At 44.0% G+C, this 16,835-nt stretch overlaps 1 protein-coding gene and 1 long non-coding RNA gene across 9 annotated transcripts in view; one reads left to right on the forward strand and one right to left on the reverse strand.

Annotated features, from left to right (window-relative positions):
* DGKZ (diacylglycerol kinase zeta) overlaps positions 1-16,835 on the reverse strand; it is a 1,700,725-nt gene that overhangs the window by 1,425,066 nt on the left and 258,824 nt on the right. Inside the window, exon 1 of one of the 8 annotated variants that reach the window (XM_069623236.1) lies at positions 2,863-2,989. The exons of the other annotated variants lie outside the window; for them this stretch is intronic. The gene's annotated coding sequence lies outside the window, so the exon portion shown is untranslated. Of the gene's footprint in view, positions 1-2,862; positions 2,990-16,835 lie in introns of those variants that run through there. 8 annotated transcript variants of the gene reach the window in all.
* Positions 1-16,835, forward strand: part of LOC138503473 (uncharacterized) — a 297,695-nt gene that overhangs the window by 185,070 nt on the left and 95,790 nt on the right. The window contains exon 4 of the long non-coding RNA XR_011279644.1: positions 13,909-13,998. This is a non-coding gene — a long non-coding RNA (uncharacterized lncRNA). The remainder of the gene's footprint in view (positions 1-13,908; positions 13,999-16,835) is intronic.

A 16,835-nucleotide genomic window follows, 5' to 3' on the forward strand; every position in this document is an offset into this window, starting at 1 on the left:
TAGCAGGAGACGCTGGAATCTCCCGGGCATTTCGGCACAAGCTGCAAGTCTCATCGCAGAGTCATGGGCTCCATCGACTCGAAGGAGCTACGACGCAGCTTGGAACAAGTGGTCGGCATGGTGCAGAAGGAGAAATATTCATCCCGTTTCTGCCCCTCCAGTCGAGATCTTGAATTTCCTAGCGGAACTCCTCCAGGACGGCAAAGCATACGGAACAATAGGGGTATACAGATCTGTGATATCAGCAGGCCACCTACCCATGGAAGGAGTACCGGTGGGAGAGAATGTAGCAGTAATTCGGCTACTAAGAGGAATAAGATTCAGGAAACCACTGCAGCCGAGATATGAATCTCTATGGGACGTAGCAAGAGTATTGAAACTATTTGCGGACTGGCCCGACAACAAGTATCTCTCTCTAGGACAGCTGTCCGAAAAGCTAGCCATGCTACTATGCTTGGTGTCATGCAGGAGAGTAGCAGACGTGCTTAGAAGTGAATAGGAGAACGTACGGGCTGGAAGACATGACGTTCAGCTTAGCCAGAAGAACTAAAACGGATTCTAGTACCATCACATACCCATACATGCAGAAGCACCCAAAATGGTGCGTAGCGGCATGTATAAAGGAATACGAAAATAAAACAGCCGAACTAAGACTGGCAGGGATGACTCAATTATTAATTGCACGCAGAAAGCCAAACAGAGGAGTAGCAACAGCCACCATAGCACGGTGGGTCAGAAACATGAGTTTAGCAGGCGTAGACATGACAAGATTCGGGGCACACTCAGTCAGAGGACCGATGGCCTCGAAAGCACTAGGACTAGGCGCATCATTACAAGACATCATGAAAGCCGCAGACTGGGCTAGTGATACGACATTCAGAATGTTTTACTACCGACCTATTAATGCAATGGCAGGAGTAGTAGTAAGAAGCTTGGAACAAGCTTAATGCTTGACTCCGTCTTGACATAGAATGAAGATTCCCCCTGCTTATAGCGCAGGGAGCTCTTGGTTCTATTAAAGACAAGGAGGCGAGCATTAAATCCCAATCCCGAATACACAATGAATGCAATAATGAAATACAGGTTGTGAAGTACTGTTGATAATTAACATGGCTATTTCTTCCAGAATAGGGTGTGTATTCCCGCCCTAACGTATACCATTTTGTTTCTTATTGACTTAGGAGATGAGCAAAAGAACAGCCGAAAGCCCGAATCAGAGCAGGTCGCTTAGAACAGCCTCGAAAGCTCGTATGTGAGAGATCGAACTGGTACAAAGCAGGAAGTTCAGCACAAGTTCAACAGTTGAGTGCGCAGTTAAAGAGAAAGGACAAGTTCAAGCAGTCAAAGAAGAGGAAGGACAGAGGAACAGGAAGGACTAGGTCACATGGCCAGAGACTAAGGGACTACAGGATTGATGGGATTTGATGTTTGTTAAAAAAAAAAAAAAAAATGTAATTGAAAGTTTACAAAGAACTGCTGGAGAGTAGAGAATAAAGAAGATGAAGCTTAATGCTCGCCTCCTTGTCTTTAATAGAATCAAGAGCTCCCTGCGCTATTAGCAGGGGGAATCTTCATTGTCATTCAGAACTCTGAGGTGGAATATGCACATCATAGTAGAAAGCTACCCATCTAGAATTGTATGCTGTGTATGTCCAATTTACACCCATGTGCTACCCTCAAGAACTAGCGTTGTAAAGGGAGGGAAGGCCTGCAGGGAAAATACAAAGCATTAATAATTACATGATCCTCCTCACCTTAAACCACAGCAACCCAAAAATGAAAAAGAGCACCTGCCAGAGAAAATGTCATATCCCTCTGCTCTGATGTCATAGCAGTTGATTATGAATTGGAAACCCTCTGCCAGGACCAGGGGAACACAGCATTCAGAAAGGAAAATAGTTACTAGTGGTTTTCCCACTGAAGTCAGATACAGCCATGGCATTTGTGGTTAATGACATTAGCCCCAAAGTGCCCACAGTGCCAGATATGCATATTTCCTTTGCATTATATTAGGCTACAAGTGTATGGCCATGTCTCGTCAGTCCTTTCTTTTCTGTGGTCATGCCCAAGCACAATTGTCAGAAAGCAGCCACCACTCAGACTTTCAGTGGAGTAAAACTAGAGACCATGCACACACATCCTCTAATCAACGAGAGAGAGAGAGAGAAAATAAAAAAAGGGAAACTGGAAGAATGCATTTCATGGATGCACAATAAACAAGAAAACACCAGGGGGAGGCGCTGAATGGGACATACAACATGGGGGAGCATGAATGCACCAGGACATCTCACAAAAGGCAGAAAGACCGCCTATGGAAAACCAAAAGAACACCCAGCAAGCAACTGTCCCAGCCTGATGTGCAAGTGACTTGACCCCAGCCCTAATAGCCTTTCACATGCATGGGCCTGTTCCTGGCAGTGCAGTGTGACATAGACAGCAGGAGCTGGGTTCCATGTAATAATGTCCCCTCAAAAATATCGCCATGCAAAAGAAAGAGCAGAAAAATTGCCGTTTTTTGTGGGAACATTATTACATGGTACATGCAGGGGACACCCCCGCAACCCCCAAACCATTTTTTATTTGTCAACCCCCGCTGCCCCTGTCCCTATATATGGTCACCAATATAATGTGGCCACAACCTTTTCCCGGCGGCATTATATACAGCGACCATATATCTAGGGATATTATTACCTGATAGCAGGAGCTGGCAGGATGATGCTGGGTCAGTGATGCCAAGAGTAACGATGATCAATCCTAGAACACACACCAGAAAGCAAATTCTTTCTTGGCACTTTTAACAACAGAACTGCAGTTTGCAGAGAGATTTCTACAGCATGGGTTCAGAGCACTGGGTAAACTTACCAGCAATGTGCTGCCCTTGAAGGCGGGAGCAAGAGAGAGAGGGAAACCGAGAGTGACTTCGCAGAAGGAAGCAGCAGATTATATTTCCAGTTGAGGAGTGACGGCAGCAAATGCGAACAATGTGGGAAAGTACAAGAAAGAGTGCAACGCCCCTTCCGAAGCCCTTCCTGCAGAAGGCCGCCCATGCCCGGCTGTCATAGCAGACCTGCGTTGCAGGATTCTCGTCGTTTTCTCCTGCCCCCACCCCGCCCCCCGTCTGCTGTGTGAACTCGGAAGACCTGTAGGTTGCCACACAGGGAGGGTGAGGACCCCGTTGCTAGTCCTGGTCGGTGGGGTTGGAGGGTTTGTCCCACATATAGGCTAGGGAAATTAACTGTGCATGGAATGTGGTTTTGAATGTGCATGGTGGTGGGTGTTTACTTTAAGAACTCGGGTCTTTTAAGACATTATTTTTTTTATTTTGGGGGTTTTGTTTGTGTTTTGAATGTAAATAAAACCAAACAGTGATGGATTGACAATTTTGAATAGATCACAACCATTGACATTGCTCTAGGCAATCACCAAACTACTGTTTGTTCAGTCTACCGTGCCGTCACAGAACGGGAAAGAATATTTGCAAATTAGGCTTAGTCCCGCGCTAAAAATAGAGTCCAGCTCGAATTACTAGGTCACAACCCTTTTGCAAAAGGAGGCAGGAATGTCCATCTCAGAGTGCGCTTGATACTGTGTCAGTTCATGGGGGCCAGGGTACTAGGATTCTTTGTGCTGGTGTATGGCAGGCAGTTAGCCTGTGACAGTGACTTACCTAGTATGCCCCAGTGAAAAGGGGGTGACAAATCGCAATAGCCCAATGGAGGCTGTTTATGTGGCTAATTGTGTACGTGTGCATGAATTATTCCTGCTTAATATGTACATTTGTGGTAAGAGAAAAAGCCCTGTTTGCGGGATCTGACTGGCTGAACTGTGGGGCACAGTTTAGCTCCCATGGAGAAGCTGTGTATTCAACCCAGAAGCCAAGCATCCATCTTAGATCCTAGTATCCCTTTGCCAGTCTGAATATGTGGGGGATTCTGAACTAGCATCTGAAAGGATAGGGAACCTCTGGTTCCCTCCAAGTGTCCCAGGGCTGGCATACGGTAGGGCATATCTCCCTTCATAGACCTCTTTCCTAAGAAAGGAAATATCAGACTTCAGCCAAATCCTGTCTGGATGGGCATGGCATAACTTAAGCTTTCACCTGCTGTTCTGATTTAGGGCAGGCCGCACCTCCCGCTACCCGTCCTCAGGAGTGAAAACAGTACCGATCCATTCCAGAGAATTGACTTCCTGTCACTGGTCATTCTACGGGCCACTGTACCAGCAGAGTTCTGGAATTGAGATCAAGGGCTGGGCACAGTCGGGAGACCTTCCCATACAAGGCACTGGCCCTAACCCTCCAGACCCTTCTTGGGGCTGGCTTGGAAGGACACATATGCAGCATGTGCACTTAAGCCTCTCCCTGCCCCAGTGGCCCTTTCTGAATAAAGGACAGAGCACAAGCACTTATAGGTCATTCAAAAGTACAAGTACCCAGTTCTGAACAACCATGCAGGACATTGTACCCCCTGTTTCATCAAAACCCCAATGTGCAGAGGCTGGTAAGGGAATGGCGCTTTGGGTGATTCCCGAATATCATCATCTTAACCACCTATGTTATCATCTTAACCACCTATGTTATCAGCTTACCTTTGCTGGTTATAATTTAGTAGCCTTAAGATTTTCAAGACTAAGTGTCTTCCGAGCTCTCTTTTCAATCAGAAAACCAGTGTTTCCAGTCTGACCTCTCCCTCGCTCGCCTTCTTTGATCTGCCCCCAGTGGTTCACCCCACTGAATTCTTCGATTTAACTCGATGGAGTGAAATCCTTTTTGAATTGCATTGGTCCCCATTTTTGGTTATGGACCTATTTGTTGTACCAAATGTTTAGGAGATACAAAGGTGCTAGGATAGGCTATGCATAAACTGGTTCCAAGTCCACAGTCTGACGAATGGTTTGTCTTTGATCTGTGTTTCATTTACAGTATCACACAGGTTCCTGGTACATTGAGAGGTGGAAATATCCCCCACGCACTTCAGCGGGCTGCCCAACATGGAAGCTAGGTCTGAAAAGGGCGATCTGTGGACTGCAATCTCTTGGGACAGTCTATCCTTACATCTATCTTGATAATCGGGCATCTCCAAACAAGCTAACCTATCCCATTGGCCAATCCTTGTCTGTCCCTTTGGACACCTTTTGGGAATGGGTTCAGATCACTACCCTGTGTTGAAAGGCAAGCTGTTCTATGGTATGTCTACCCTGCAGAGGTGAAAATGTCACTCTCTCTGTGGTTTGCTGAGATGGAAGAGGGTGTCCTCATTACACTGTTCTTCAGTGCTCCTAGCCAGGACAGTCAAGAATCCATCCTGAAGGACTGATTGGTTGACTGCTTCGAAGAAGCCAGCTCACGAGAGGATTAGAGGGATCATTTTTGTCTGCCATATCCTCAGTGGTGCGATAACCCAACTGTGTGGTAAAAAAACTACAGGCTGATTGTAGGACTATATGGATTAGGTAAAGTACGAAAAAAGGCAGTGAAGCAGGTTCAGTTGAGCAGATCAAGGTAGTCACAACATGTTCATCTAAACCAACGGTCTGTAACCTGTGGCTCTCCACATGTTTTGGAGAAGGTTTCCCATGACCCCTAAGCTTGCTAGGGCTGATGGGAGTTGTGGTGCAAAACACTGGGAGAGCCAAATGTTGCTGAGCACTAATCTAAACACATTGTCCTAGTCATGATGACAGTAGATTATTTTTTCCACGTTTGTTTAGTCAGTTTAGCAGACCAATCCTCCACTCTCAGATTAGCATCAGTTTTCCAGTTACGCAGAAGAACACAATTTGCCACCATCAGAACAATGTACACAATGTAGGGCAAGAGACCTCATTCAGAACAAACAAAAAGTTACCTCTCGCGATAGGAGAACCACACACCAACTCTATTCTCTAAAATACTGTCCCTCACTATTGTGAGATTCCTGCCCAGTCTGTAAGCATATGGACATGATCAGCCAAAACCATAGATGCTGGCATGACCTTCATCCTCCTCCCCTCTCTTCACTTACTCCTAATCTTTTGGGATTTTCACTGGGGTTCTCTGCACCCTTAGAAATGTAGTGGCTACTCACTTAAAAATATTTGTTGACAAACATGCAATCTTTTAAACTGTTTTTTTTCTGCTTAGTTATTCTGTATCTCGATAAAATATTTTATTGAAGAATAAAAGCCTCATTGGGTTTAGACCACTGTGTTGCCTTCCGCATTGATCTGCTCCATGCAGTTTGTGTAAGTATTGCGGGTTCTATATAAAGAGTATGTTTTTGGAGAAGCCCTGTCTGTTCATTGGCACATCACAGGTGTCCCTTGATCCTGATTTTACAGGTACTCAAAAAGGAGCAGGGATTTTCAAGGGCCTAATTGGGGTTGTTTGTATCGCAGGGGTCCTTCATTTCAAGCCCTACACCTTGTCGGCCCATCCCAATAGACACTGGCTCAGGGGCTGAAACAGCCCGGGGTCAGATCTTTGAACACTAGCCAAGTGATCCCTGCAGAAACAGAAAATATGCTGCGTGCCGAGAATCACCACTTTTGTATCCCACTGCCTGCGTTACATAGTGTTCATTGCCTCTCCTGGCTTCATCCTCTGTATTAGGAAAGGTTATGTTCTTGTTGTTGAGAAATGGATAAGGCTTCTACGCAAGCAGATGGCGGCAGCTTTTCCACACAGGGCCAGTAAACGGCCACCAAAGACCTGTGGCTTAGATGGAACATCTAAATTAGGGAACTTAATAATTGAATATTACTCTCACTTTAGGCTTACACATGTACAAGGATTGACCAGCACATGACTTTGGCCATGCAGGTGTGGCACTCTTGTTGAACTGGTCACTTTCCAACTTCCCCTAACCCAGCCCGCTGTATTCTTGTTTCTTACATATGCCTTTGAAATTACAGGTTTCTCCCCAGTGGGTGGATTGGTGGAGTTTAAGGATGTCCAATCCATCCAGGCTCCAAACTACCTTACATTACTTGAGCACATCTCGAGGCCATCTGCATCCAATCACACTCCCTCACGATGCACTGAACTGGTAGTACCAGATCTGACACAGTGCACTGCTAAAGTTGTCAGCATCTCAGGACCACAAACCTAATTTTCTGCGTTTCCTCTTGCTCGAACTAGAGAATTGAGTTGACATGCACCAAGTTGAAACACACCTACCTACTCAACTCACTTCGCTTCGTTGCCTGCCTCCTAGTGTGCTTACTGCCCTCTCTCAACCAAGCCCCGGGTCGGGAAACCTGTACATAGGCACAGTACGCAATGTCCAAGTACACAAGCTTCAGTGCCTGGTGGTGAAGGGAACAGAATAAATGCTGTATTAATATACATTAGTACTTGTTTTATTATTCTGAAAAGATGCCGACATCAGGGATTGGAGCCCATGACTGAATATAAAAACAGATTTCCGCAGCAGATGGACTATCTCACCAGTTCCAATGACAACTGTACTTTGTGTGCCTACCATGATGCAAACCACTTTCAGAAAGGGGACATCCTGCCACTACCCACGCAAATACGCCCACGACCTATCTCATCCACAAATGTGCACTATTGCCCTGACAGTGCATAAAGTTCTAAGGCACGCCCAACTTCTCAGGAAAAAAAAGCAGATTTCCTCCAGAGATATGGCTGTTAATTGCCAAAGAAATTCTGAATTGTATATTTTCTGGAAACACTAAAGGGTTAGGGTTTTGTGTAGGGAAACGTGACGCCTGCTTTTAAAAGGCATCTAGATTTCTGCAAGATTATATGATGAGTAGTATATGTGTCACTTGTCAATCCCCCCCTTTAACTGTCCAAGGAAGAGTACTCCACCATTCGCTAAGGAAGAGTTCAGTCTCTCCCGAGCAAACCATGTTCATAATAAGACAACAAAGTGAATTCTTACACTTTACTCTTAAAGGGAAACTTAATTTCCTATGGCTGTTCCAAAAGGAAGAGTTTCTTCCGCCGCTAGCACTTGGATTCTAATAATTATTTGATTTCAAGTTTAGGAAATATATAACAAGATTTGTAATCCTGCAGAGGGAATTTGATCAGGCAGAAGATGGGGCTTATGTGCTTGAGCAAAGCTCCCTCAGCATCCGAATTGGTGGATAAGAGATGGAAGAACCTCAGTCTACATCAAGAATCCTTTGGTTCACTTTATGGTAGCGCAGTCTGAGTTCAGATGCAATGAGAGTGTGGCATTTCATACTCATGGCACGGTTACACATATTTGGTCCACAAGGTGTGAGAAACGAAAGGCTGTCTCACTTGTTAGTCTCCGGGGATCTCTCTCTCAGGTGGCCTGGGCACGGTCATCGCCTTTGGATCCAGACCCTGGGGGTGGACCAGTGTGGGAAGATCACCTGGGTGAGGGATCTTCGAGGAATTAGGGTGAGGCAGTCGATGGCGAGACGTGGTGTCCCCCTCCTTTCCCGTGCCCATACCACATCCTATTTTAAAGGATTCTCCAGCATTCCAACTCCCCCACCCTCCCTTCTACACAAACAATGGGCCGAGGAAGAGGAAGACTGAGAGTAAAGAGGCTAACACTTGCATGTCTCAATGAACATGTCCCATTAATAAGGTCAGGAAAAGTCAGGCCCTTGACCTTAATTACATACAGCTGATACCCATTAACTTCCCCCACATGGATAAAAGGCGGAACATTGAGATAAACTCGGAGCTAGGTGGGACACGAAAAGGAGCAGATATTCCGGGACGAAGTCAAACTCACTGGAGCAGGCCGACTAATCGAGGCATCAGATTGAGGGGTAGGGAAGCCCTAAAGATCCCTGCAGGAGGTTGTTGCCTCTAGCAAACCGTGAAGGATACGCAGAGAAAGCCAAATCCCAGACAAGAAGAAGCCTGCGTTGTGTTTCAAGGATGCCAGCGACCCTCCCAGGTGAACAGCAGTGTTGGGGAGACGATGCCAAGCCTGTGGTTTCAACCTTGACTTGTGAATAAAAGCCACAGAGAAAAGTAAGGAATGCACACAGCCGGTGAGTTAGTGAAACACATGAAAGCCAGTATGTGTCAAGGAAAGAATGAAGCTGCAACAGTGTATCTCACAATTGAAGGTTGCGCGTGTGCTGATGAGACGTGAAAGAAAGAAAACCAGTAGTAAACTTTAAAACCTACCAATACTGTGAAGCCAGTGATACAGAGTATCAGAGTGGTCCGGCGAAAGGAAATGGCCCACTCAAAAGTCGCTGCGAAATGTATGATGTCTTGTTATAAAGCGACAAAGTGAACAAACTCTGAAATGCGCAATGGTCAAGATTAATCCAGGCGAAAGGAGAAGTTAAAAGGTGAATGCTTTAGGAGAAAGACTTCTTTGAACTTTTCTGATTGTGTTATGGAACTACCAAGACCAAGAGACACTGGGGCAAATAACATAAGGGAGAGCTGAAGTGAAAGTCAAAGTGTTCCTGCAGAGTTCTATGAAAAACATTGCACACTCGAAAGTCTTTGACATCAGTGAAAGGTCCGAACCAGACTGAGGGAGACCTGTAAAGTGAAACGAGTTAAGGGAAGGGAACCCCTAACAAATGTGAATGAAGCTTGGGGAAGGGAACCCCTGCAAGATCTGTGATTGCGAGGCCTGAGCCCGGCTGAGAGAGACCTATGTGAACTTTTGTTGAACTTTGGGTGAACTGAGAACAAGTTACTTGAACGTGGAAGGCCAAACGGGCCTCGACCCATGTTTCCGGTTTGAACTGCCTTTATTTTTGGTAACCTGAGCCATAGTGTTTCATCCTGTCTATGGTGGCCATCTTATTCAGTGCTGTCCAACGTGGGTAGGAGAGCTAACTCAGCCACTTGGATCCTTTATGTTATAACACTAACTTTCCTTTGCATACTGTGAGAAATCAGAGGGTGTCTCACTGTCTAGTCCCCAGAGATTTCTTGCTCAGGTGGCCAGGGCATGGCCATCACCTTTGAATGCAGACCCTGGGGGTGGACCAGTGCGGGAGGATCACCTGGGTGAGGGGTCCTCGGGGAGTGGGTGTGAGATACCCAATGGTGAGACGCTGTATCATCCCTCTTCAGCATCCTATTATTTAGGATATTACAATTTTCCAACTTTCCCCTCCCACCCCCCTTTCCTACACAAACACTGAGCCGAGGAAGAGGAGGTCTGAGCGAAGAAAGACTAACCCTCAAACATTACACCGGACATGTCCTGTTAGTGCGTTTAGGCAGAGTCAGGCAATTGACCACAATTGCATACACCTGATACTTAATGACATTCCTCACACAGATAAAGGGTGGAGCACTGGGACACTCTCTGAGCAAGGCAAGGTACGAGAAGGAGCAGTTCTTCCAGGGCAGCAGCAAAGCAGGTGGAGCAGGACGGCAGGCCGAGAAGCAGAATCATGGAGTGGAGAGACCTTGGGCATCCCGGCTAATGTTTGTTACATCCAAAGAATTTTGAAGGCTGCACACGTGACCCAACAAAAGAGAACTGTGAATCCGGCATTGTGTGCGAAAGATACCAGCAGTCCTCCTGGGTGAAAGACCGAGTTGGGGAGGTGAAGCAGCAGCTGTGGTATCAACCTTCGCTCCTAGATCAAAGATGTGAGCACAGAATCCAGCACAGCCGGTGAATTAAAGAAAGCTGTGTAAAGCCGGTCTGCGTTGAAGATAACATTTACAAGTGGCAACATTGTATCATGAGAATGACGGTTGAGCGTATACTGAGAAGACACAATTGAAAGTAAAATGTGATTAAGCCGCCTAAGTATTGCTGAACTGTGAATTGAACAAGTGAGACATGGAGAGATAACAGAGTGGTCCGGCATTGCGAAAGGGCCCACTCGAAAGTCTCTGTTTAAATGTACATAGTGGTACAAGCGGAAAAGTGAATAGCAGAGAAACCCATTAATGACAAATGTATCTGACATCAGTGGGAAAAAGAATATGAAAAGTGAACTGTAATAAAAGGTTTATAGTCATAATGTCGACAACAAAAATGTCGACAGTCAAAAAGTAAAAAAAAAAATGTCGAAAAAAAAAGTCGACTTTTTTTTTCAATGCATTTTTTTTTCGAAATGGGGGGGTTCCCCCCCCCAGCCCCCCTTTTTTTTAATTTTTTTTTTATTTTTCCCTTTTTTTTTACTCACTAACCCCTAAAATAAATATATAATTAAAAAAAAAGAAAGTCGGCATTTTTTTTTTCGACATTATTTTGTCGACATTTTTGTCTGTCGACATTTATTTTTCGACATTATGACTCCCCACCGTAATAAAAGTGGTCATGCCCAGGTATTCGTAAAACCCCTTGCACATTTGAAATTCTTTGATGAGAAAAGCAAACTGTGAGCAAATTGTGATTTGGAAGGTCTGAGCCCGACTGAGGGAGACCTGAAATGACCAGTGAGAAATTGTGATTTGGAAGGTCCGAGCCCGACCGTGGGAGACCTGAAGCGAACTGTGAGAAATTGTGATTTGAAAGGTCCGAGCCCGACCGAGGGAGACCTGAAGCGAACTGTGAGAAATTGTGATTTGAAAGGTCCGAGCCCGACCGTGGGAGACCTGTACCGAACTGTGAGAAAGCGTGATCGGAAGGTCCGAGCCCGACAGAGGGAGACCTATGTGAACCATAAAGCCTGACATTTTGTGAACTATGAATCCTGGAGGAAAGGAACTTGTGTTTTGTTGAATGAACCCAAGGCATCCTGTGAATAAGAAACTTTGTGTGAACAGAAGACTTTATGCGATCAAGAAACTATTTTCTGTGAAAGGCCCTGGTCCGCCTCCTGAGCTGCATCCTTGTGTCTAAAGCCAGAGTGTGTTCTAAGACCCAAGCCGCTCACTTCAGGTAAAGGTAATTAACTTTTCACAAGGGCACACAAGTGCTTCAATGATGTGATACTTTGACTTATTTCAGCTGAATGTTTGTAGTCTTTATTGGTTCAATCCCAGATTATAAACATCTCTGGGCCAGTGCATTTGCAAGTCGCCATCCGCTTACTAATAATATTAGTGTTGGCCATACGGGCCATTGACATGCCATTCATTTAATGGTTCCCTCTTTTCCAAAAACTGCCCCTATGACGGAGTACAACTATTCATTAGTTTCTTTTGTTTCTTGTTCTTGGTGTCCCAGACTTGAAAGATTCAGGTTCCATTCTTCCTGAACTACGGGCATTGCATAAAAACATCTGCTGAGGTGCACAGCTATTTCTACCTGCACCTCTCCATCACCCGGATAACCTGGGTAAGAGAATAAATAATTGGTCTTTGATTTGACAACTGTTGTCTCTTTCTCACTTTTTTCATATGTCCAATCGTATAGCTTCACTTGTAAAATACACTTTGTCCATTTGGCATGGCAGCTGTAAAAATCTTTTACTGCTTAAAATCTTCTATAGATTGGAGCACTAAGCTGACCCATCTGCCACGCAGGATCCTTTACCTGAACACTGCCAATCTGTATCACAGTGTTTCCAGTTCCATACATACAACGGATTTATTCCAGTTGGTTGCACTAAGGTTAGTCTGGAGTTTTTCAAGAGTTTTTCAAGAATTGCTTAAATATCATATTTTGGGTTTCACGTATGGTCTGTGATCAACTTCCTACATAATGGATCTGTATACAGCTGTGATTCACATTCTCCTTGCCCAGGGACAATGATTTTCTATGGTAGCACTCCCTGCATGATATCCTTGGTTTACCCCAGAGATATACAAGTTTGGGGGCATGAGCAGGACAAGAGTACATTTTTCTATTCTATATCTGAACACTAAGTAATATATCCACACTTCATTTCTTCTTCTTTCTTTTCCCATTGTCCCTTTATTTATTTATATCGGGAATTCATGGCTTCATGCTTGCTTTGTTTTTAGAAAACCAATTGTTATCTCCTGATGAAGACGTAACCCAAACAACGTTAATACGTTGAAACCGGTAGAGAGAAATTTTGGATAAGGCCACTTATGAAGATCTTCTAGCTTTGGCCTATCCCTACTGTTGACCACTTATAAAATCTACTGTGGCCATGCACTTTGTTTTGCACAAGAAACTCGTTGTATAATAATTGGATTGTTGATGAACTGTTATATTTGTGATGTGTTTTTATCTTGTACTCATTGGTGGTTTGTATGAGTGGATTGATGTATGTGGTATGGATGTGGATGAATGCATTTAATAGTATGAATTTTATGAAATTTTGATGTTTTTAAATTTATTCCTGCTTTGTTAAATAAATAATTGCCTGAGTGCGGATTACATTGTGATTAAACTCACACCAGATTAAATGTATTAGGTATACTAAAACCCTTAATACGGCATTTTCAAATTGTATCCTCTGGATTTTCTTTCTGAGATGAACTGTTGTGCTAATACCCTAATCTAGAGAGTGGGGTTCCCTCTGCCTTTCAGATACACTAAGACCCAAGTGTGCCACCTTATCCCATGCTAAAAACATGGGGAAGGTAGTTTTGCTCAATTACCTTGACATATTGTTTTGAACACTGTTTTCTTTCCTTTACATATACCTCTTTCTCTGTGCACATTTATTGTAGTAGAGTAATGGCGGACAATGGGTATTTTAGTATAGGCCATTTTGTTTTGACTGACAAACTGTCTAGGACTGTGTTTCTTTTTTATTTTGATGGTTGATAGTACTCTAGCTACATCTTTAGCTATAGGGCAAGATAGGAGTTTTCAAAGCCCCCTTCAAGTTACAATAAAGATTTCAAAACTTGCCAATCTTGTGTCTGTCTACTTGTGATACCATGCCTGTCTGACAATACACATTCCCCATTACACAATTTTTGTATGATAGGACAGTGTGATGTTTGGACACAATGTTGTTCAATAAATGCAGTTCCACGGAGAACGTATAAACTTAGTCACAAGTTAACTTTTATTATCAACATACAACTTTTCTAATAAACTTGTTTGTGTTTTCTTTCAGATAAACCCATTGAAAAGGATACAGGTGTTCTCCGGTTTCGTCTAGAGGGGATCGAGTTCTCTTTGGCCAAGTGAAAACTGAATATCTCAGGTAAGTCTTTATTGGTTTTCGTGTCTTCCTTTTCTGTAACGTCTATAATATTGGTTGAATCTCTTCTCCTTCCCTTGGTTCAGACTTCGTTCTTTTCCCTGTCTTCCTCTTGCCCTGGTCAAGAGGTTCCTATGATAACTAGTCTTTTCTCCTTTCCTTTAATACTTGTCTCCCTCTTTGTTCTCTTCTCTCCTTTAATAGTCCTTATTCAGTGTTTCTCAACCTGCACTTCGGCGTTTTGCATCCAGTTACTAGTTTAATGGCATCTCCTCAATAACTCGTAGCATGTCACTCTTTAACTAATATGCAGCGCAACGGCGCCCACTTTCAATGTTAGAAATAGTCTACATACGCTTTTATCTGCATCCGTTTAATCTCTCTTATAGCGGTGCTCGTTCTTTCATAACACTCTCTTACCGCTAATCAGGTGCGTTACTTCAAAGGATATTCACCACGCTCCTCCGCTGACACTCCCCTGCTTCGTTTCTTCGTATTTGTCCAGGTTAGATCACGCCTCTTCTGAACCTCGTCTTCGATCCCCTCGATCATCCGGCAAGAACTTTCTCTCTGTCTCACCTCCCGTGTATTCCGATGAAACCGACACGGTCGCGTCCTCTTCTCGTTCGAGACAGACGATCAGCTAATCGGCTTGGATTTCACCGATGTCGAAGGGACTTTCTATTTCCGGGAGGTTCAGCGAGTCATCCGCTGCTCGGCTCGGCTTGATTTTCCCTCTCCGAGCTCCGTGACAGTCACTCCCATCGGCAGATCAGCTGCTCCCTTCGTATGCGGACTCTCCCTTTCTTAGCTTTCTCTCCGTCTCACATGGAGCAAAGTCATTAGCGATTTCGAACTATCGCTTAAGATATATATATTTATATATAGTTCAGTAACTTCGACTCATCTCGGTGCAACGGCACTTCATTCCTTTCTTCTCCTCTCTCAGTAAGCCCAGTTCCAACCGTCTTCCTTCAAAACCTCCTCCTCCGTCTCCTGGCAACCAAAAAACAAAAACAAAGAAAGGACAATTGTTGCCATCAAAGTCACCTCCCTGAAATCTTCTCGGCGATTGGTCCCGTGACCTGTCAATTACTCCCTTTCGTTAGATCTCCACAATTAACCCTTCATATGGACTTTCTGCCTAGTATTAACAGAGCCTGAGCCAGCGGGCGTCTTTGTTACGAAATCTGCCCCATTTTTATCACATACCCTCCCCTCTAGTCCCTTACGTTTGGTAAGGGGATTGTTTCGTGATAAAAAATCTGCCTGGGCCATTAATTTTCCTGGACGATGAACGGTCTTGAACGTAAAAGGTTGTAGTGATAAAAACCATCTTAATACTCGGGGATTAGTATCTTTGTTACGTGCCAACCATACAAGAGGTGCATGATCTGTCACCAGAGTAAACTCTCTTCCTAACAAGTAGTAGCGTAGTGCTTCTATGGCCCATTTCACTGCAAGACATTCTTTTTCAATGGTAGCATAGTGGTGTTCATGTGGCAAGAGCTTCCTGCTTATGAAAAGTACGGGTTTCTCTGATTCATCTTGCCCCTGAAACAATACCGCTCCAAGCCCTGTTCCAGAGGCATCTGTGTGTAGGAAGAATGGAGCTGAAAAATCTGGACAATTTAAAATGGCTTTTTCAGATAAAGCATTCTTTAGGTTATTAAATGCATTCATTGTCTCTGTTGTACACCAGTCCTTCTTCTTGCTAGATGTGTTTTTCAACAAATCTGTCAGAGGTGATGCTATTGTTGAAAAATGGGGTATGAACCTTCTATAATACCCAATAAAACCAAGAAAGGCTCGCACTTGTCGGAGGTTTGTAGGAAATTGTAGGCTTTTTATGGCTTTCAACTTGTCTTCTTGTGGTTTAATCATCCCCTGTCCTACAAAGTATCCCAAATATCTCGTATAGAAATTGGCCATGAACGTTTTCTTTGGATTTATGTGTAGACCAGATTCTTGTAATAGCCTAAGTACATTTCCCAAATGGGTTAAATGTTCGTCCCAAGTTTGACTGAAGACAATAATATCGTCAAGGTATGCTCCTACATATTCTTCCTGTCCTCTAAGGATTGAATTCATGAGCCTTTGAAATGTTGCTGGTGCCCCATGCAACCCAAATGGTAAGACTGTAAATTGGAACAGACCTGCTGGAGTGGCAAACGCAGTTTTTTCTTTATCCTCGGGGAGCAATGGTATTTGCCAATATCCTTTGGTCAAGTCTATAGTTGTTAAAAATTTAGCTTTTCCTAGCTTGTCTAGTAAATCTTCGATTCGTGGCATAGGGTAGGCGTCGAACTTGGAAATCTCATTCAATTTCCTAAAGTCCATGCAAAAACGAACCGATCCGTCAGGTTTCGGCACCATTACTACAGGGGAGGACCACTCACTATGAGAGGGTTCTATTACTCCCATCTCCAACATTTCTTTGATCTCCTTATTGATAGATTGTAGTTTTGTCTCTGGAATTCTATAGGGTCTAATTCTTACTACTTCTCCTGGCTGAGTTACAATACGATGACATACCATGTTCGTTCTCCCCGGTAAGGACGAAAAAGTATTTGTAAATTTCCTCACCAACCCGAGTAGTTCTTCCTTCTGTAACTCAGATAGATTTTGATTTATGTTTAACGCTTCCAATCCTAGATCTTCTTTTAACCTTGGAAAAGGTTCGAAAGATGTTTCTTTCGTATTAATCACTGCCACTGTCGTTATAGGTTCTACCCATTTCTTTAGTAGATTCACATGATAGGTCTGTGTTGGGAACCTTCGGTCATTTTGTCTCACCTTGTAGGTTAGAGGACCTAGTACCTCTTCAATTTCATAGGGTC

This window comes from Ambystoma mexicanum, chromosome 11, assembly GCF_040938575.1.
Source record: "Ambystoma mexicanum isolate Mex_15411 chromosome 11, UKY_AmexF1_1, whole genome shotgun sequence".
Taxonomy (NCBI): domain Eukaryota; kingdom Metazoa; phylum Chordata; class Amphibia; order Caudata; family Ambystomatidae; genus Ambystoma; species Ambystoma mexicanum.